This window comes from Pseudophryne corroboree, unplaced genomic scaffold, assembly GCF_028390025.1.
Source record: "Pseudophryne corroboree isolate aPseCor3 unplaced genomic scaffold, aPseCor3.hap2 scaffold_494, whole genome shotgun sequence".
Lineage (NCBI taxonomy): Eukaryota > Metazoa > Chordata > Amphibia > Anura > Myobatrachidae > Pseudophryne > Pseudophryne corroboree.
In genome coordinates, this window is record NW_026970101.1 from 188,941 (window position 1) to 205,159 (window position 16,219).

The following is a 16,219-nucleotide window of genomic DNA, read 5'->3' on the forward strand; positions in this document are numbered from 1 at the left end:
AGATATTGAAATGAGGATGCATCTTGCTGCCTTTCCAATGAAGCAAGTTTAATTTAGTAATAGGTGAAAAACCATCCCTACAAAGATGTTAATCAGATACTTGGCTTTGTGGACACTTTTCAGAGAACAAATTTGTTAGCATAAAAATAAAGCCAGAAAATGAAGAGCTGTTTAATCACTCAATTGGATTTTTCTGCCAGCATATTTCATTTTCTCTGCAACCCACTGCTAAATTGTGCTTCCTAGCTGTTTTTTGATAAAATCACTTAATCAAATCTAACTCTGATTACATCAGAGTAGGCCAGGTACCCTACACCATAAGAGGGGGTTTGAAATTTTGACTTGTCTACTTAAAGATCACCAAAATCTGATGACAAGGTCAATAACATCCCTGGGTGGGATTGAACCACCAACCCTTTGGTTAATAACCAAACACACTAACCGATTGCACCACAGAGACACTTTGCAAAAGTACATACTGACAAAGGCTAATAAGCATTCATCTAGAACGTTTCCTAGAAAACTTTAAAAAGTCAATAATCTGGAGAGATTTTGTAAGATGTTTCTTCCATCAACCAATGAAGAAACGCATTGGTACTTTCCCATGATGAGTGAGTGCTTCAGGATCTCTTGCACTTACATGTGCAGCAGAGTACTGCAATGGAAGCATGCTGGGCCCATAACCCAGAGGTAGGCAGATTGAAACTATCCTCTGCTATATGCATTTTTTTTTGTTAATTAAAGTAATCCAAAACTGGGATTGATATTTTTGCTCTTTTATTTTTACTTAAAGTACAATAACTTTTACCATTTTAATTTGTTTTAATAGTATATTGACAGTATTGTTTTCTTTCAAAAATCCACTTAATTTTCTTTACCCTATTATTAAAATGGTAATTGACAAAAACAAACTACATTGTCACCAGAAGAGCAATACAAAATGTACAAGTGATATATTAAAATCATCTTTCCAGCTTGAATTTCAATGATGCATTGGGGCAACGATTTTGTGAGAAACATCTTCACCCTTAAATAAAGATTTTCTTAATTCCTTACCTGTGTGCTAATTAGATATCACCTTGTTTTCACATTAAACAGACTTCCACATGAGAAAGCAGCAAGGATGCAGTGGCGTTAATGTTTCCTGGTGTCAACCTGTATTATTTCAGTAGATATTGAAATGAGGATGCATCTTGCTGCCTTTCCAATGAAGCAAGTTTAATTTAGTAATAGGTGAAAAACCATCCCTACAAAGATGTTAATCAGATACTTGGCTTTGTGGACACTTTTCAGAGAACAAATTTGTTAGCATAAAAATAAAGCCAGAAAATGAAGAGCTGTTTAATCACTCAATTGGATTTTTTTGCCAGCATATTTCTTTTTCTCTGCAAACCACTGCTAAATTGTGCTTCCTAGCTGTTTTTATAAAATCACTGAATCAAATCTAACTCTGATTACATCAGAGAAGGCCAGGTACCCTACACCATAACAGGGGTTTTTGAAATTTTGACTTGTCTACTTAAAGATCACCAAAATCTGATAACAAGGTCAATTACGTCCCTGGGTGGGATTGAACCACCAACCTTTTGGTTAATAGCCGTACACACTAACTGATTGCGCCACAGCGACACTTTGCAAAAGTACATACTGACAAAGGCTAATAAGCATTCATCTAGAACGTTTCCTAGAAAAACTTTAAATAGTCAATAATCTGGAGAGTTTTTGTAAGATGTTTCTTCCATCAACCAATGAAGAAACACATTGGTACTTTCCCATGATGAGTGAGTGCTTCAGGATCTCTTGCAATTACATGTGCAGCAGAGTACTGTAATGGAAGCTCGCTGGGTCCATAACCCAGAGGTAGGCAGATTGAAACTATCCTCTGCTATATGCATTTTTTTTTTGTTAATTAAAGTAAACCAAAACTGGGATTGATATTTTTGCTCTTTTATTTTTACTTAAAGTACAATAACTTTTACCATTTTAATTTGTTTTAATAGTATATTGACAGTATTGTTTTCTTTCAAAAATCCACTTAATTTTCTTTACCCGATTATTAAAATGGTAATTGACAAAAACAAACTACATTGTCACCAGAAGAGCAATACAAAATGTACAAGTGATATATTAAAATCATCTTTCCAGCTTGGATTTCAATGATGCATTGGGGCAACGATTTTGTGAGAAACATCTTCACCCTTAAATAAAGATTTTCTTAATTCCTTACCTGTGTGCTAATTAGATATCACCTTGTTTTCACATTAAACAGACTTCCACATGAGAAAACAGCAAAGATGCAGTGGCGTTAATGTTTCATGGTGTCAACCTGTATTATTTCCGTAGATATTGAAATGAGGATGCATCTTGCTGCCTTTCCAATGAAGCAAGTTTAATTTAGTAATAGGTGAAAAACCATCCCTACAAAGATGTTAATCAGATACTTGGCTTTGTGGACACTTTTCAGAGAACAAATTTGTTATCATAAAAATAAAGCCAGAAAATGAAGAGCTGTTTAATCACTCAATTGTATTTTTCTGCCAGCATTTTTCTTTTTCTCTGCAACCCACTGCTAAATTGTGCTTCCTAGCTGTTTTTTTATAAAATCACTTAATCAAATCTAACTCTGATTACATCAGAGAAGGCCAGGTACCCTACACCATAAGAGGGGGTTTGCAATTTTGACTTGTCTACTTAAATATCACCAAAATCTGATCACAAGGTCAATTACGTCCCTGGGTGGGATTGAACCACCAACCTTTTGATTAATAGCTGAACACACTAACCGATTGCGCCACAGAGACACTTTGCAAAAAGAATATACTGACAAAGACTAATAAGCATTCATCTAGAACGTTTCCTAGAAAAACTTTAAAAAGTCAATAATCTGGAGAGTTTTTGTAAGATGTTTCTTCCAGCAACCAATGAAGAAACACATTGGTACTTTCGCATGATGAGTGAGTGCTTCAGGATCTCTTGCACTTACATGTGCAGCAGAGTACTGCAATGGAAGCATGCTGGGCCCATAACCCAGAGGTAGGCAGATTGAAACTATCCTTTGCTATATGCATTTTTTTTTTGTTCATTAAAGTAATCCAAAACTGGGATTGATATTTTAGCTTTTATTTTTACTTAAAGTACAATAACTTTTACCATTTTAATTTGTTTTAATAGTATATTGACAGTATTGTTTTCTTTCAAAAATCCACTTAATTTTCTTTACCCGATTATTAAAATGGTAATTGACAAAAACAAACTACATTGTCACCAGAAGAGCAATACAAAATGTACAAGTGATATATTAAAATCATCTTTCCAGCTTGAATTTCAATGATGCATTGGGGCAATGATTTTGTGAGAAACATCTTTACCCTTAAATAAAGATTTTCTTAATTCCTTACCTGTGTGCTAATTAGATATCACCTTGTTTTCACATTAAACAGACTTCCACATGAGAAAGCAGCAAGGATGCAGTGGCGTTAATGTTTCCTGGTGTCAACCTGTATTATTTCAGTAGATATTGAAATGAGGATGCATCTTGCTGCCTTTCCAATGAAGCAAGTTTAATTTAGTAATAGGTGAAAAACCATCCCTACAAATATGTTAATCAGATACTTGGCTTTGTGGACACTTTTCAGAGAACAAATTTGTTATCATAAAAATAAAGCCAGAAAATGAAGAGCTGTTTAATCACTCAATTGGATTTTTCTGCCAGCATTTTTCTTTTTCTCTGCAACCCACTGCTAAATTGTGCTTCCTAGCTGTTTTTTTATAAAATCACTTAATCAAATCTAACTCTGATTACATCAGAGAAGGCCAGGTACCCTACACCATAAGAAGGGGTTTGCAATTTTGACTCGTCTACTTAAATATCACCAAAATCTGATCACAAGGTCAATTACGTCCCTGGGTGGGATTGAACCACCAACCTTTTGATTAATAGCTGAACACACTAACCGATTGCGCCACAGAGACACTTTGCAAAAAGAATATACTGACAAAGACTAATAAGCATTCATCTAGAACGTTTCCTAGAAAAACTTTAAAAAGTCAATAATCTGGAGAGTTTTTGTAAGATGTTTCTTCCAGCAACCAATGAAGAAACACATTGGTACTTTCCCATGATGAGTGAGTGCTTCAGGATCTCTTGCAATTACATGTGCAGCAGAGTACTGTAATGGAAGCTCGCTGGGTCCATAACCCAGAGGTAGGCAGATTGAAACTATCCTCTGCTATATGCATTTTTTTTTGTTAATTAAAGTAAACCAAAACTGGGATTGATATTTTTGCTCTTTTATTTTTACTTAAAGTACAATAACTTTTACCATTTTAATTTGTTTTAATAGTATATTGACAGTATTGTTTTCTTTCAAAAATCCACTTAATTTTCTTTACCCGATTATTAAAATGGTAATTGACAAAAACAAACTACATTGTCACCAGAAGAGCAATACAAAATGTACAAGTGATATATTAAAATCATCTTTCCAGCTTGGATTTCAATGATGCATTGGGGCAACGATTTTGTGAGAAACATCTTCACCCTTAAATAAAGATTTTCTTAATTCCTTACCTGTGTGCTAATTAGATATCACCTTGTTTTCACATTAAACAGACTTCCACATGAGAAAACAGCAAAGATGCAGTGGCGTTAATGTTTCATGGTGTCAACCTGTATTATTTCCGTAGATATTGAAATGAGGATGCATCTTGCTGCCTTTCCAATGAAGCAAGTTTAATTTAGTAATAGGTGAAAAACCATCCCTACAAATATGTTAATCAGATACTTGGCTTTGTGGACACTTTTCAGAGAACAAATTTGTTATCATAAAAATAAAGCCAGAAAATGAAGAGCTGTTTAATCACTCAATTGGATTTTTCTGCCAGCATTTTTCTTTTTCTCTGCAACCCACTGCTAAATTGTGCTTCCTAGCTGTTTTTTTATAAAATCACTTAATCAAATCTAACTCTGATTACATCAGAGAAGGCCAGGTACCCTACACCATAAGAAGGGGTTTGCAATTTTGACTCGTCTACTTAAATATCACCAAAATCTGATCACAAGGTCAATTACGTCCCTGGGTGGGATTGAACCACCAACCTTTTGATTAATAGCTGAACACACTAACCGATTGCGCCACAGAGACACTTTGCAAAAAGAATATACTGACAAAGACTAATAAGCATTCATCTAGAACGTTTCCTAGAAAAACTTTAAAAAGTCAATAATCTGGAGAGTTTTTGTAAGATGTTTCTTCCAGCAACCAATGAAGAAACACATTGGTACTTTCGCATGATGAGTGAGTGCTTCAGGATCTCTTGCACTTACATGTGCAGCAGAGTACTGCAATGGAAGCATGCTGGGCCCATAACCCAGAGGTAGGCAGATTGAAACTATCCTTTGCTATATGCATTTTTTTTTTGTTCATTAAAGTAATCCAAAACTGGGATTGATATTTTAGCTTTTATTTTTACTTAAAGTACAATAACTTTTACCATTTTAATTTGTTTTAATAGTATATTGACAGTATTGTTTTCTTTCAAAAATCCACTTAATTTTCTTTACCCTATTATTAAAATGGTAATTGACAAAAACAAACTACATTGTCACCAGAAGAGCAATACAAAATGTACAAGTGATATATTAAAATCATCTTTACAGCTTGAATTTCAATGATGCATTGGGGCAATGATTTTGTGAGAAACATCTTTACCCTTAAATAAAGATTTTCTTAATTCCTTACCTGTGTGCTAATTAGATATCACCTTGTTTTCACATTAAACAGACTTCCACATGAGAAAGCAGCAAGGATGCAGTGGCGTTAATGTTTCCTGGTGTCAACCTGTATTATTTCAGTAGATATTGAAATGAGGATGCATCTTGCTGCCTTTCCAATGAAGCAAGTTTAATTTAGTAATAGGTGAAAAAACATCCCTACAAATATGTTAATCAGATACTTGGCTTTGTGGACACTTTTCAGAGAACAAATTAGTTAGCATAAAAATAAAGCCAGAAAATGAAGAGCTGTTTAATCACTCAATTGGATTTTTTTGATAGCATATTTCTTTTTCTCTGCAACCCACTGCTAAATTGTGCTTCCTAGCTGTTTTTATAAAATCACTGAATCAAATCTAACTCTGATTACATCAGAGAAGGCCAGGTACCCTACACCATAACAGGGGTTTTCGAAATTTTGACTTGTCTACTTAAAGATCAACAAAATCTGATAACAAGGTCAATTATGTCCCTGGGTGGGATTGAACCACCAACCTTTTGGTTAATAGCTGTACACACTAACTGATTGCGCCACAGCGCAAGAGTGCATACTGACAAAGGCTAATAAGCATTCATCTAGAACGTTTCCTATAAAAACTTTAAATAGTCAATAATCTGGAGAGTTTTTGTAAGATGTTTCTTCCATCAACCAATGAAGAAACACATTGGTACTTTCCCATGATGAGTGAGTGCTTCAGGATCTCTTGCACTTACATGTGCAGCATAGTACTGTTATGAAAGCATGCTGGGTCCATAACCCAGAGGTAGGCAGATTGAAACTATCCTCTGCTATATGCATTTTTTTTTTGTTAATTAAAGTAATCCAAAACTGGGATTGATATTTTTGCTCTTTTATTTTTACTTAAAGTACAATAACTTTTACCATTTTAATTTGTTTTAATAGTATATTGACAGTATTGTTTTCTTTCAAAAATCCAATTAATTTTCTTTACCCGATTATTAAAATGGTAATTGACAAAAACAAACTACATTGTCACCAGAAGAGCAATACAAAATGTACAAGTGATATATTAAAATCATCTTTCCAGCTTGAATTTCAATGATGCATTGGGGCAACGATTTTGTGAGAAACATCTTCACCCTTAAATAAAGATTTTCTTAATTCCTTACCTGTGTGCTAATTAGATATCACTTTGTTTTCACATTAAACAGACTTCCACATGAGAAAACAGCAAAGATGCAGTGGCGTTAATGTTTCCTGGTGTCAACCTGTATTATTTCCGTAGATATTGAAATGAGGATGCATCTTGCTGCCTTTCCAATGAAGCAAGTTTAATTTAGTAATAGGTGAAAAACCATCCCTACAAAGATGTTAATCAGATACTTGGCTTTGTGGACACTTTTCAGAGAACAAATTTGTTATCATAAAAATAAAGCCAGAAAATGAAGAGCTGTTTAATCACTCAATTGGATTTTTCTGCCAGCATTTTTCTTTTTCTCTGCAACCCACTGCTAAATTGTGCTTCCTAGCTGTTTTTTTTATAAAATCACTTAATCAAATCTAACTCTGATTACATCAGAGAAGGCCAGGTACCCTACACCATAAGAGGGGTTTTGCAATTTTGACTTGTCTACTTAAATATTACCAAAATCTGATCACAATGTCAATTACGTCCCTGGGTGGGATTGAACCACCAACCTTCTGATTAATAGCTGAACACACTAACCGATTGCGCCACAGAGACACTTTGCAAAAAGTACATACTGACAAAGACTAATAAGCATTCATCTAGAACGTTTCCTAGAAAAACTTTAAAAAGTCAATAATCTGGAGAGTTTTTGTAAGATGTTTCTTCCAGCAACCAATGAAGAAACACATTGGTACTTTCGCATGATGAGTGAGTGCTTCAGGATCTCTTGCACTTACATGTGCAGCAGAGTACTGCACTGGAAGCATGCTGGGCCCATAACCCAGAGGTAGGCAGATTGAAACTATCCTTTGCTATATGCATTTTTTTTTTGTTCATTAAAGTAATCCAAAACTGGGATTGATATTTTAGCTTTTATTTTTACTTAAAGTACAATAACTTTTACCATTTTAATTTGTTTTAATAGTATATTGACAGTATTGTTTTCTTTCAAAAATCCAATTAATTTTCTTTACCCGATTTTTAAAATGGTAATTGACAAAAACAAACTACATTGTCACCAGAAGAGCAATACAAAATGTACAAGTGATATATTAAAATCATCTTTCCAGCTTGAATTTCAATGATGCATTGGGGCAACGATTTTGTGAGAAACATCTTCACCCTTAAATAAAGATTTTCTTAATTCCTTACCTGTGTGCTAATTAGATATCACCTTGTTTTCACATTAAACAGACTTCCACATGAGAAAACAGCAAAGATGCAGTGGCGTTAATGTTTCCTGGTGTCAACCTGTATTATTTCCGTAGATATTGAAATGAGGATGCATCTTGCTGCCTTTCCAATGAAGCAAGTTTAATTTAGTAATAGGTGAAAAACCATCCCTACAAAAATGTTAATCAGATACTTGGCTTTGTGGACACTTTTCAGAGAACAAATTTGTTATCATAAAAATAAAGCCAGAAAATGAAGAGCTGTTTAATCACTCAATTGGATTTTTCTGCCAGCATTTTTCTTTTTCTCTGCAACCCACTGCTAAATTGTGCTTCCTAGCTGTTTTTTTATAAAATCACTTAATCAAATCTAACTCTGATTACATCAGAGAAGGCCAGGTACCCTACACCATAAGAGGGGGTTTGCAATTTTGACTTGTCTACTTAAATATCACCAAAATCTGATCACAAGGTCAATTATGTCCCTGGGTGGGATTGAACCACCAACTTTTTGATTAATAGCTGAACACACTAACCAATTGCGCCACAGAGACACTTTGCAAAAAGTACATACTGACAAAGACTAATAAGCATTCATCTAGAACGTTTCCTAAAAAAACTTTAAAAAGTCAATAATCTGGAGAGTTTTTGTAAGATGTTTCTTCCAGCAACCAACGAAGAAACACATTGGTACTTTCGCATGATGAGTGAGTGCTTCAGGATCTCTTGCACTTACATGTGCAGCAGAGTACTGCAATGGAAGCATGCTGGGCCCATAACCCAGAGGTAGCCAGATTGAAACTATCCTTTGCTATATGCATTTTTTTTTGTTCATTAAAGTAATCCAAAACTGGGATTGATATTTTAGCTTTTATTTTTACTTAAAGTACAATAACTTTTACCATTTTAATTTGTTTTAATAGTATATTGACAGTATTGTTTTCTTTCAAAAATCCAATTAATTTTCTTTACCCGATTATTAAAATGGTAATTGACAAAAACAAACTACATTGTCACCAGAAGAGCAATACAAAATGTACAAGTGATATATTAAAATCATCTTTCCAGCTTGAATTTCAATGATGCATTGGGGCAACGATTTTGTGAGAAACATCTTCACCCTTAAATAAAGATTTTCTTAATTCTTTACCTGTGTGCTAATTAGATATCACCTTGTTTTCACATTAAACCGACTTCCACATGAGAAAACAGCAAAGATGCAGTGGTGTTAATGTTTCCTGGTGTCAACCTGTATTATTTCTGTAGATATTGAAATGAGGATGCATCTTGCTGCCTTTTTAATGAAGCAAGTTTAATTTAGTAATAGGTGAAAAACCATCCCTACAAAGATGTTAATCAGATACTTGGCTTTGTGGACACTTTTCAGAGAACAAATTTGTTATCATAAAAATAAAGCCAGAAAATGAAGAGCTGTTTAATCACTCAATTGGATTTTTCTGCCAGCATTTTTCTTTTTCTCTGCAACCCACTGCTAAATTGTGCTTCCTAGCTGTTTTTTTTATAAAATCACTTAATCAAATCTAACTCTGATTACATCAGAGAAGGCCAGGTACCCTACACCATAAGAGAGGGTTTGCAATTTTGACTTGTCTACTTAAATATCACCAAAATCTGATCACTAGGTCAATTACGTCCCTGGGTGGGATTGAACCACCAACCTTTTGATTAATAGCTGAACACACTAACAGATTGCGCCACAGAGACACTTTGCAAAAAGTCCATACTGACAAAGACTAATAAGCATTCATGTAGAACGTTTCCTAGAAAAACTTTAAAAAGTCAATAATCTGGAGAGTTTTTGTAAGATGTTTCTTCCAGCAACCAATGAAGAAACACATTGGTACTTTCGCATGATGAGTGAGTGCTTCAGGATCTCTTGCACTTAAATGTGCAGCAGAGTACTGCAATGGAAGCATGCTGGGCCCATAACCCAGAGGTAGGCAGATTGAAACTATCCTTTGCTATATGCATTTTTTTTTGTTCATTAAAGTAATCCAAAACTGGGATTGATATTTTAGCTTTTATTTTTACTTAAAGTACAATAACTTTTACCATTTTAATTTGTTTTAATAGTATATTGACAGTATTGTTTTCTTTCAAAAATCCACTTAATTTTCTTTACCCTATTATTAAAATGGTAATTGACAAAAACAAACTACATTGTCACCAGAAGAGCAATACAAAATGTACAAGTGATACATTAAAATCATCTTTCCAGCTTGAATTTCAATGATGCATTGGGGCAACGATTATGTGAGAAACATCTTCACCCTTAAATAAAGATTTTCTTAATTCCTTACCTGTGTGCTAATTAGATATCACCTTGTTTTCACATTAAACAGACTTCCACATGAGAAAGCAGCAAGGATGCAGTGGCGTTAATGTTTCCTGGTGTCAACCTGTATTATTTCAGTAGATATTGAAATGAGGATGCATCTTGCTGCCTTTCCAATGAAGCAAGTTTAATTTAGTAATAGATGAAAAACCATCCCTACAAATATGTTAATCAGATACTTGGCTTTGTGGACACTTTTCAGAGAACAAATTAGTTAGCATAAAAATAAAGCCAGAAAATGAAGAGCTGTTTAATCACTCAATTGGATTTTTCTGCCAGCATATTTCTTTTTCTCTGCAACCCACTGCTAAATTGTGCTTCCTAGCTGTTTTTATAAAATCACTGAATCAAATCTAACTACATCAGAGAAGGCCAGGTACCCTACACCATAACAGGGGGTTTGAAATTTTGACTTGTCTACTTAAAGATCACCAAAATCTGATAACAAGGTCAATTAAGTCCCTGGGTGGGATTGAACCACCAACCTTTTGGTTAATAGCCTTACACACTAACTGATTGCGCCACAGCGACACTTTGCGAAAGTACATACTGACAAAGGCTAATAAGCATTCATCTAGAACGATTCCTAGAAACATTTTAAAAAGTCAATAATGTGGAGAGTTTTTGTAAGATGTTTCTTCCATCAACCAATGAAGAAACACATTGGTACTTTCCCATGATGAGTGAGTGCTTCAGGATCTTTTGCACTTACATGTGCAGCAGAGTACTGTAATGGAAGCATGCTGGGTCCATAACCCAGAGGTAGGCAGATTGAAACTATCCTCTGCTATATGCATTTTTTTTTGTTAATTAACGTAATCCAAAACTGGGATTGATATTTTTGCTCTTTTATTTTTACTTAAAGTACAATAACTTTTACCATTTTAATTTGTTTTAATAGTATATTGACAGTATTGTTTTCTTTCAAAAATCCACTTAATTTTCTTTACCCGATTATTAAAATGGTAATTGACAAAAACAAACTACATTGTCACCAGAAGAGCAATACAAAATGTACAAGTGATATATTAAAATCATCTTTCCAGCTTGAATTTCAATGATGCATTGGGGCAACGATTTTGTGAGAAACATCTTCACCCTTAAATAAAGATTTTCTTAATTCCTTACCTGTGTGCTAATTAGATATCACCTTGTTTTCACATTAAACAGACTTCCACATGAGAAAACAGTAAAGATGCAGTGGCGTTAATGTTTCCTGGTGTCAACCTGTATTATTTCCGTAGATATTGAAATGAGGATGCATCTTGCTGCCTTTCCAATGAAGCAAGTTTAATTTAGTAATAGGTGAAAAACCATCCCTACAAAGATGTTAATCAGATATTTGGCTTTGTGGACACTTTTCAGAGAACAAATTTGTTATCATAAAAATAAAGCCAGAAAATGAAGAGCTGTTTAATCACTCAATTGGATTTTTCTGCCAGCATTATTCTTTTTCTCTGCAACCCACTGCTAAATTGTGCTTCCTAGCTGTTTTTTTATAAAATCACTTAATCAAATCTAACTCTGATTACATCAGAGAAGGCCAGGTACCCTACACCATAACAGGGGGTTTGCAATTTTGACTTGTCTACTTAAATATCACCAAAATCTGATCACAAGGTCAATTATGTCCCTGGGAGGGATTGAACCACCAACCTTTTGATTAATAGCTGAACACACTAACCGATTGCGCCACAGAGACACTTTGCAAAAAGTACATACTGACAAAGACTAATAAGCATTCATCTAGAACGTTTCCTAGAAAAACTTTAAAAAATCAATAATCTGGAGAGTTTTTGTAAGATGTTTCTTCCAGCAACCAATGAAGAAACACATTGGTACTTTCGCATGATGAGTGAGTGCTTCAGGATCTCTTGCACTTACATGTGCAGCAGAGTACTGCAATGAAAGCATGCTGGGCCCATAACCCAGAGGTAGGCAGATTGAAACTATCCTCTGCTATATGCATTTTTTATTGTTAATTAAAGTAATCCAAAACTGGGATTGATATTTTTGCTCTTTTATTTTTACTTAAAGTACAATAACTTTTACCATTTTAATTTGTTTTAATAGTATATTGACAGTATTGTTTTCTTTCAAAAATCCACTTAATTTTCTTTACCCTATTATTATAATGGTAATTGACAAAAACAAACTACATTGTCACCAGAAGAGCAATACAAAATGTACAAGTGATATATTAAAATCATCTTTCCAGCTTGAATTTCAATGATGCATTGGGGCAACGATTTTGTGAGAAACACCTTCACCCTTAAATAAAGATTTTCTTAATTCCTTACCTGTGTGCTAATTAGATATCACCTTGTTTTCACATTAAACAGACTTCCACATGCGAAAGCAGCAAGGATGCAGTGGCGTTAATGTTTCCTGGTGTCAACCTGTATTATTTCAGTAGACATTGAAATGAGGATGCATCTTGCTGCCTTTCCAATGAAGCAAGTTTAATTTAGTAATAGGTGAAAAACCATCCCTACAAAGATGTTAATCAGAGACTTGGCTTTGTGGACACTTTTCAGAGAACAAATTTGTTAGCATAAAAATAAAGCCAGAAAATGAAGAGCTGTTTAATCACTCAATTGGATTTTTTTGCCAGCATATTTCTTTTTCTCTGCAACTCACTGCTAAATTGTGCTTCCTAGCTGTTTTTATAAAATCACTAAATCAAATCTAACTCTGATTACATCAGAGAAGGCCAGGTACCCTACACCATAACAGGGGGTTTGAAATTTTGACTTGTCTACTTAAAGATCACCAAAATCTGATAACAAGGTCAATTAAGTCCCTGGGTGGGATTGAACCACCAACCTTTTGGTTAATAGCCTCACACACTAACTGATTGCGCCACAGTGACACTTTGCAAAAGTACTTACTGACAAAGACTAATAAGCATTCATCTAGAACGATTCCTAGAAACATTTTAAAAAGTCAATAATGTGGAGAGTTTTTGTAAGATGTTTCTTCCATCAACCAATGAAGAAACACATTGGTACTTTCCCATGATGAGTGAGTGCTTCAGGATCTCTTGCACTTACATGTGCAGCAGAGTACTGTAATGGAAGCATGCTGGGTCCATAACCCAGAGGTAGGCAGATTGAAACTATCCTCTGCTATATGCATTTTTTTTTGTTAATTAAAGTAAACCAAAACTGGGATTGATATTTTTGCTCTTTTATTTTTACTTAAAGTACAATAACTTTTACCATTTTAATTTGTTTTAATAGTATATTGACAGTATTGTTTTCTTTCAAAAATCCAATTAATTTTCTTTACCCGATTATTAAAATGGTAATTGACAAAAGCAAACTACATTGTCACCAGAAGAGCAATACAAAATGTACAAGTGATATATTAAAATCATCTTTCCAGCTTGAATTTCAATGATGCATTGGGGCAACGATTTTGTGAGAAAAATCTTTACCCTTAAATAAAGATTTTCTTAATTCCTTACCTGTGTGCTAATTAGATATCACCTTGTTTTCACATTAAACAGACTTCCACATGAGAAAGCAGCAAGGATGCAGTGGCGTTAATGTTTCCTGGTGTCAACCTGTATTATTTCAGTAGATATTGAAATGAGGATGCATCTTGCTGCCTTTCCAATGAAGCAAGTTTAATTTAGTAATAGGTGAAAAACCATCCCTACAAAGATGTTAATCAGATACTTGGCTTTGTGGACACTTTTCAGAGAACAAATTTGTTAGCATAAAAATAAAGCCAGAAAATGAAGAGCTGTTTAATCACTCAATTGGATTTTTTTGCCAGCATATTTCTTTTTCTCTGCAACCCACTGCTAAATTGTGCTTCCTAGCTGTTTTTATAAAATCACCGAATCAAATCTAACTCTGATTACATCAGAGAAGGCCAGGTACCCTACACCATAACAGGGGTTTTCGAAATTTTGACTTGTCTACTTAAAGATCAACAAAATCTGATAACAAGGTCAATTACGTCCCTGGGTGGGGTTGAACCACCAACCTTTTGGTTAATAGCCATACACACTAACTGATTGCGCCACAGCGACACTTTGCAAAAGTATTTACTGACAAAGGCTAATAAGCATTCATCTAGAACGTTTCCTATAAAAACTTTAAATAGTCAATAATCTGGAGAGTTTTTGTAAGATGTTTCTTCCATCAACCAATGAAGAAACACATTGGTACTTTCCCATGATGAGTGAGTGCTTCAGGATCTCTTGCACTTACATGTGCAGCAGAGTACTGTAATGGAAGCATGCTGGGTCCATAACCCAGAGGTAGGCAGATTGAAACTATCCTCTGCTATATGCATTTTTTTTGTTAATTAAAGTAATCCAAAACTGGGATTGATATTTGTGCTCTTTTATTTTTACTTAAAGTACAATAACTTTTACCATTTTAATTTGTTTTAATAGTATATTGACAGTATTGTTTTCTTTCAAAAATCCAATTAATTTTCTTTACCCGATTATTAAAATGGCAATTGACAAAAACAAACTACATTGTCACCAGAAGAGCAATACAAAATGTACAAGTGATATATTAAAATCATCTTTCCAGCTTGAATTTCAATGATGCATTGGGGCAACGATTTTGTGAGAAACATCTTCACCCTTAAATAAAGATTTTCTTAATTCCTTACCTGTGTGCTAATTAGATATCACCTTGTTTTCACATTAAACAGACTTCCACATGAGAAAACAGCAAAGATGCAGTGGCGTTAATGTTTCCTGGTGTCAACCTGTATTATTTCCGTAGATATTGAAATGAGGATGCATCTTGCTGCCTTTCCAATGAAGCAAGTTTAATTTAGTAATAGGTGAAAAACCATCCCTACAAAGATGTTAATCAGACACTTGGCTTTGTGGACACTTTTCAGAGAACAAATTAGTTAGCATAAAAATAAAGCCAGAAAATGAAGAGCAGTTTAATCACTCAATTGGATTTTTCTGCCAGCGTATTTCTTTTTCTCTGCAACCCACTGCTAAATTGTGCTTCCTAGCTGTTTTTTTATAAAATCACTTAATCAAATCTAACTCTGATTACATCAGAGAAGGCCAGGTACCCTACACCATAACAGGGGGTTTGAAATTTTGACTAGTCTACTTAAAGATCACCAAAATCTGATAACAAGGTCAATTACATCCCTGGGTGGGATTGAACCACCAACCCTTTGATTAATAACCAAACACACTAACCGATTGCGCCACAGAGACACTTTGCAAACTTACATACTGACAAAGGCTAATAAGCATTCATCTAGAACGTTTCCTAGAAAAACTTTAAAAAGTCAATAATCTGGAGAGTTTTTGTAAGATGTTTCTTCCATCAACCAACGAAGAAACACATTGGTACTTTCCCATGATGAGTGAGTGCTTCAGGATCTCTTGCACTTACATGTGCAGCAGAGTACTGCATTGGAAACATGCTGGGCCCATAACCCAGAGGTAGGCAGATTGAAACTATCCTCTGCTATATGCATTTTTTATTGTTAATTAAAGTAATCCAAAACTGGGATTGATATTTTTGCTCTTTTATTTTTACTTTAAAGTACAATAACTTTTACCATTTTAATTTGTTTTAATAGTATATTGACAGTATTGTTTTCTTTCAAAAATCCACTTAATTTTCTTTACCCTATTTTTATAATGGTAATTGACAAAAACAAACTACATTGTCACCAGAAGAGCAATACAAAATGTACAAGTGATATATTAAAATCATCTTTCCAGCTTGAATTTCAATGATGCATTGGGGCAACGATTTTGTGA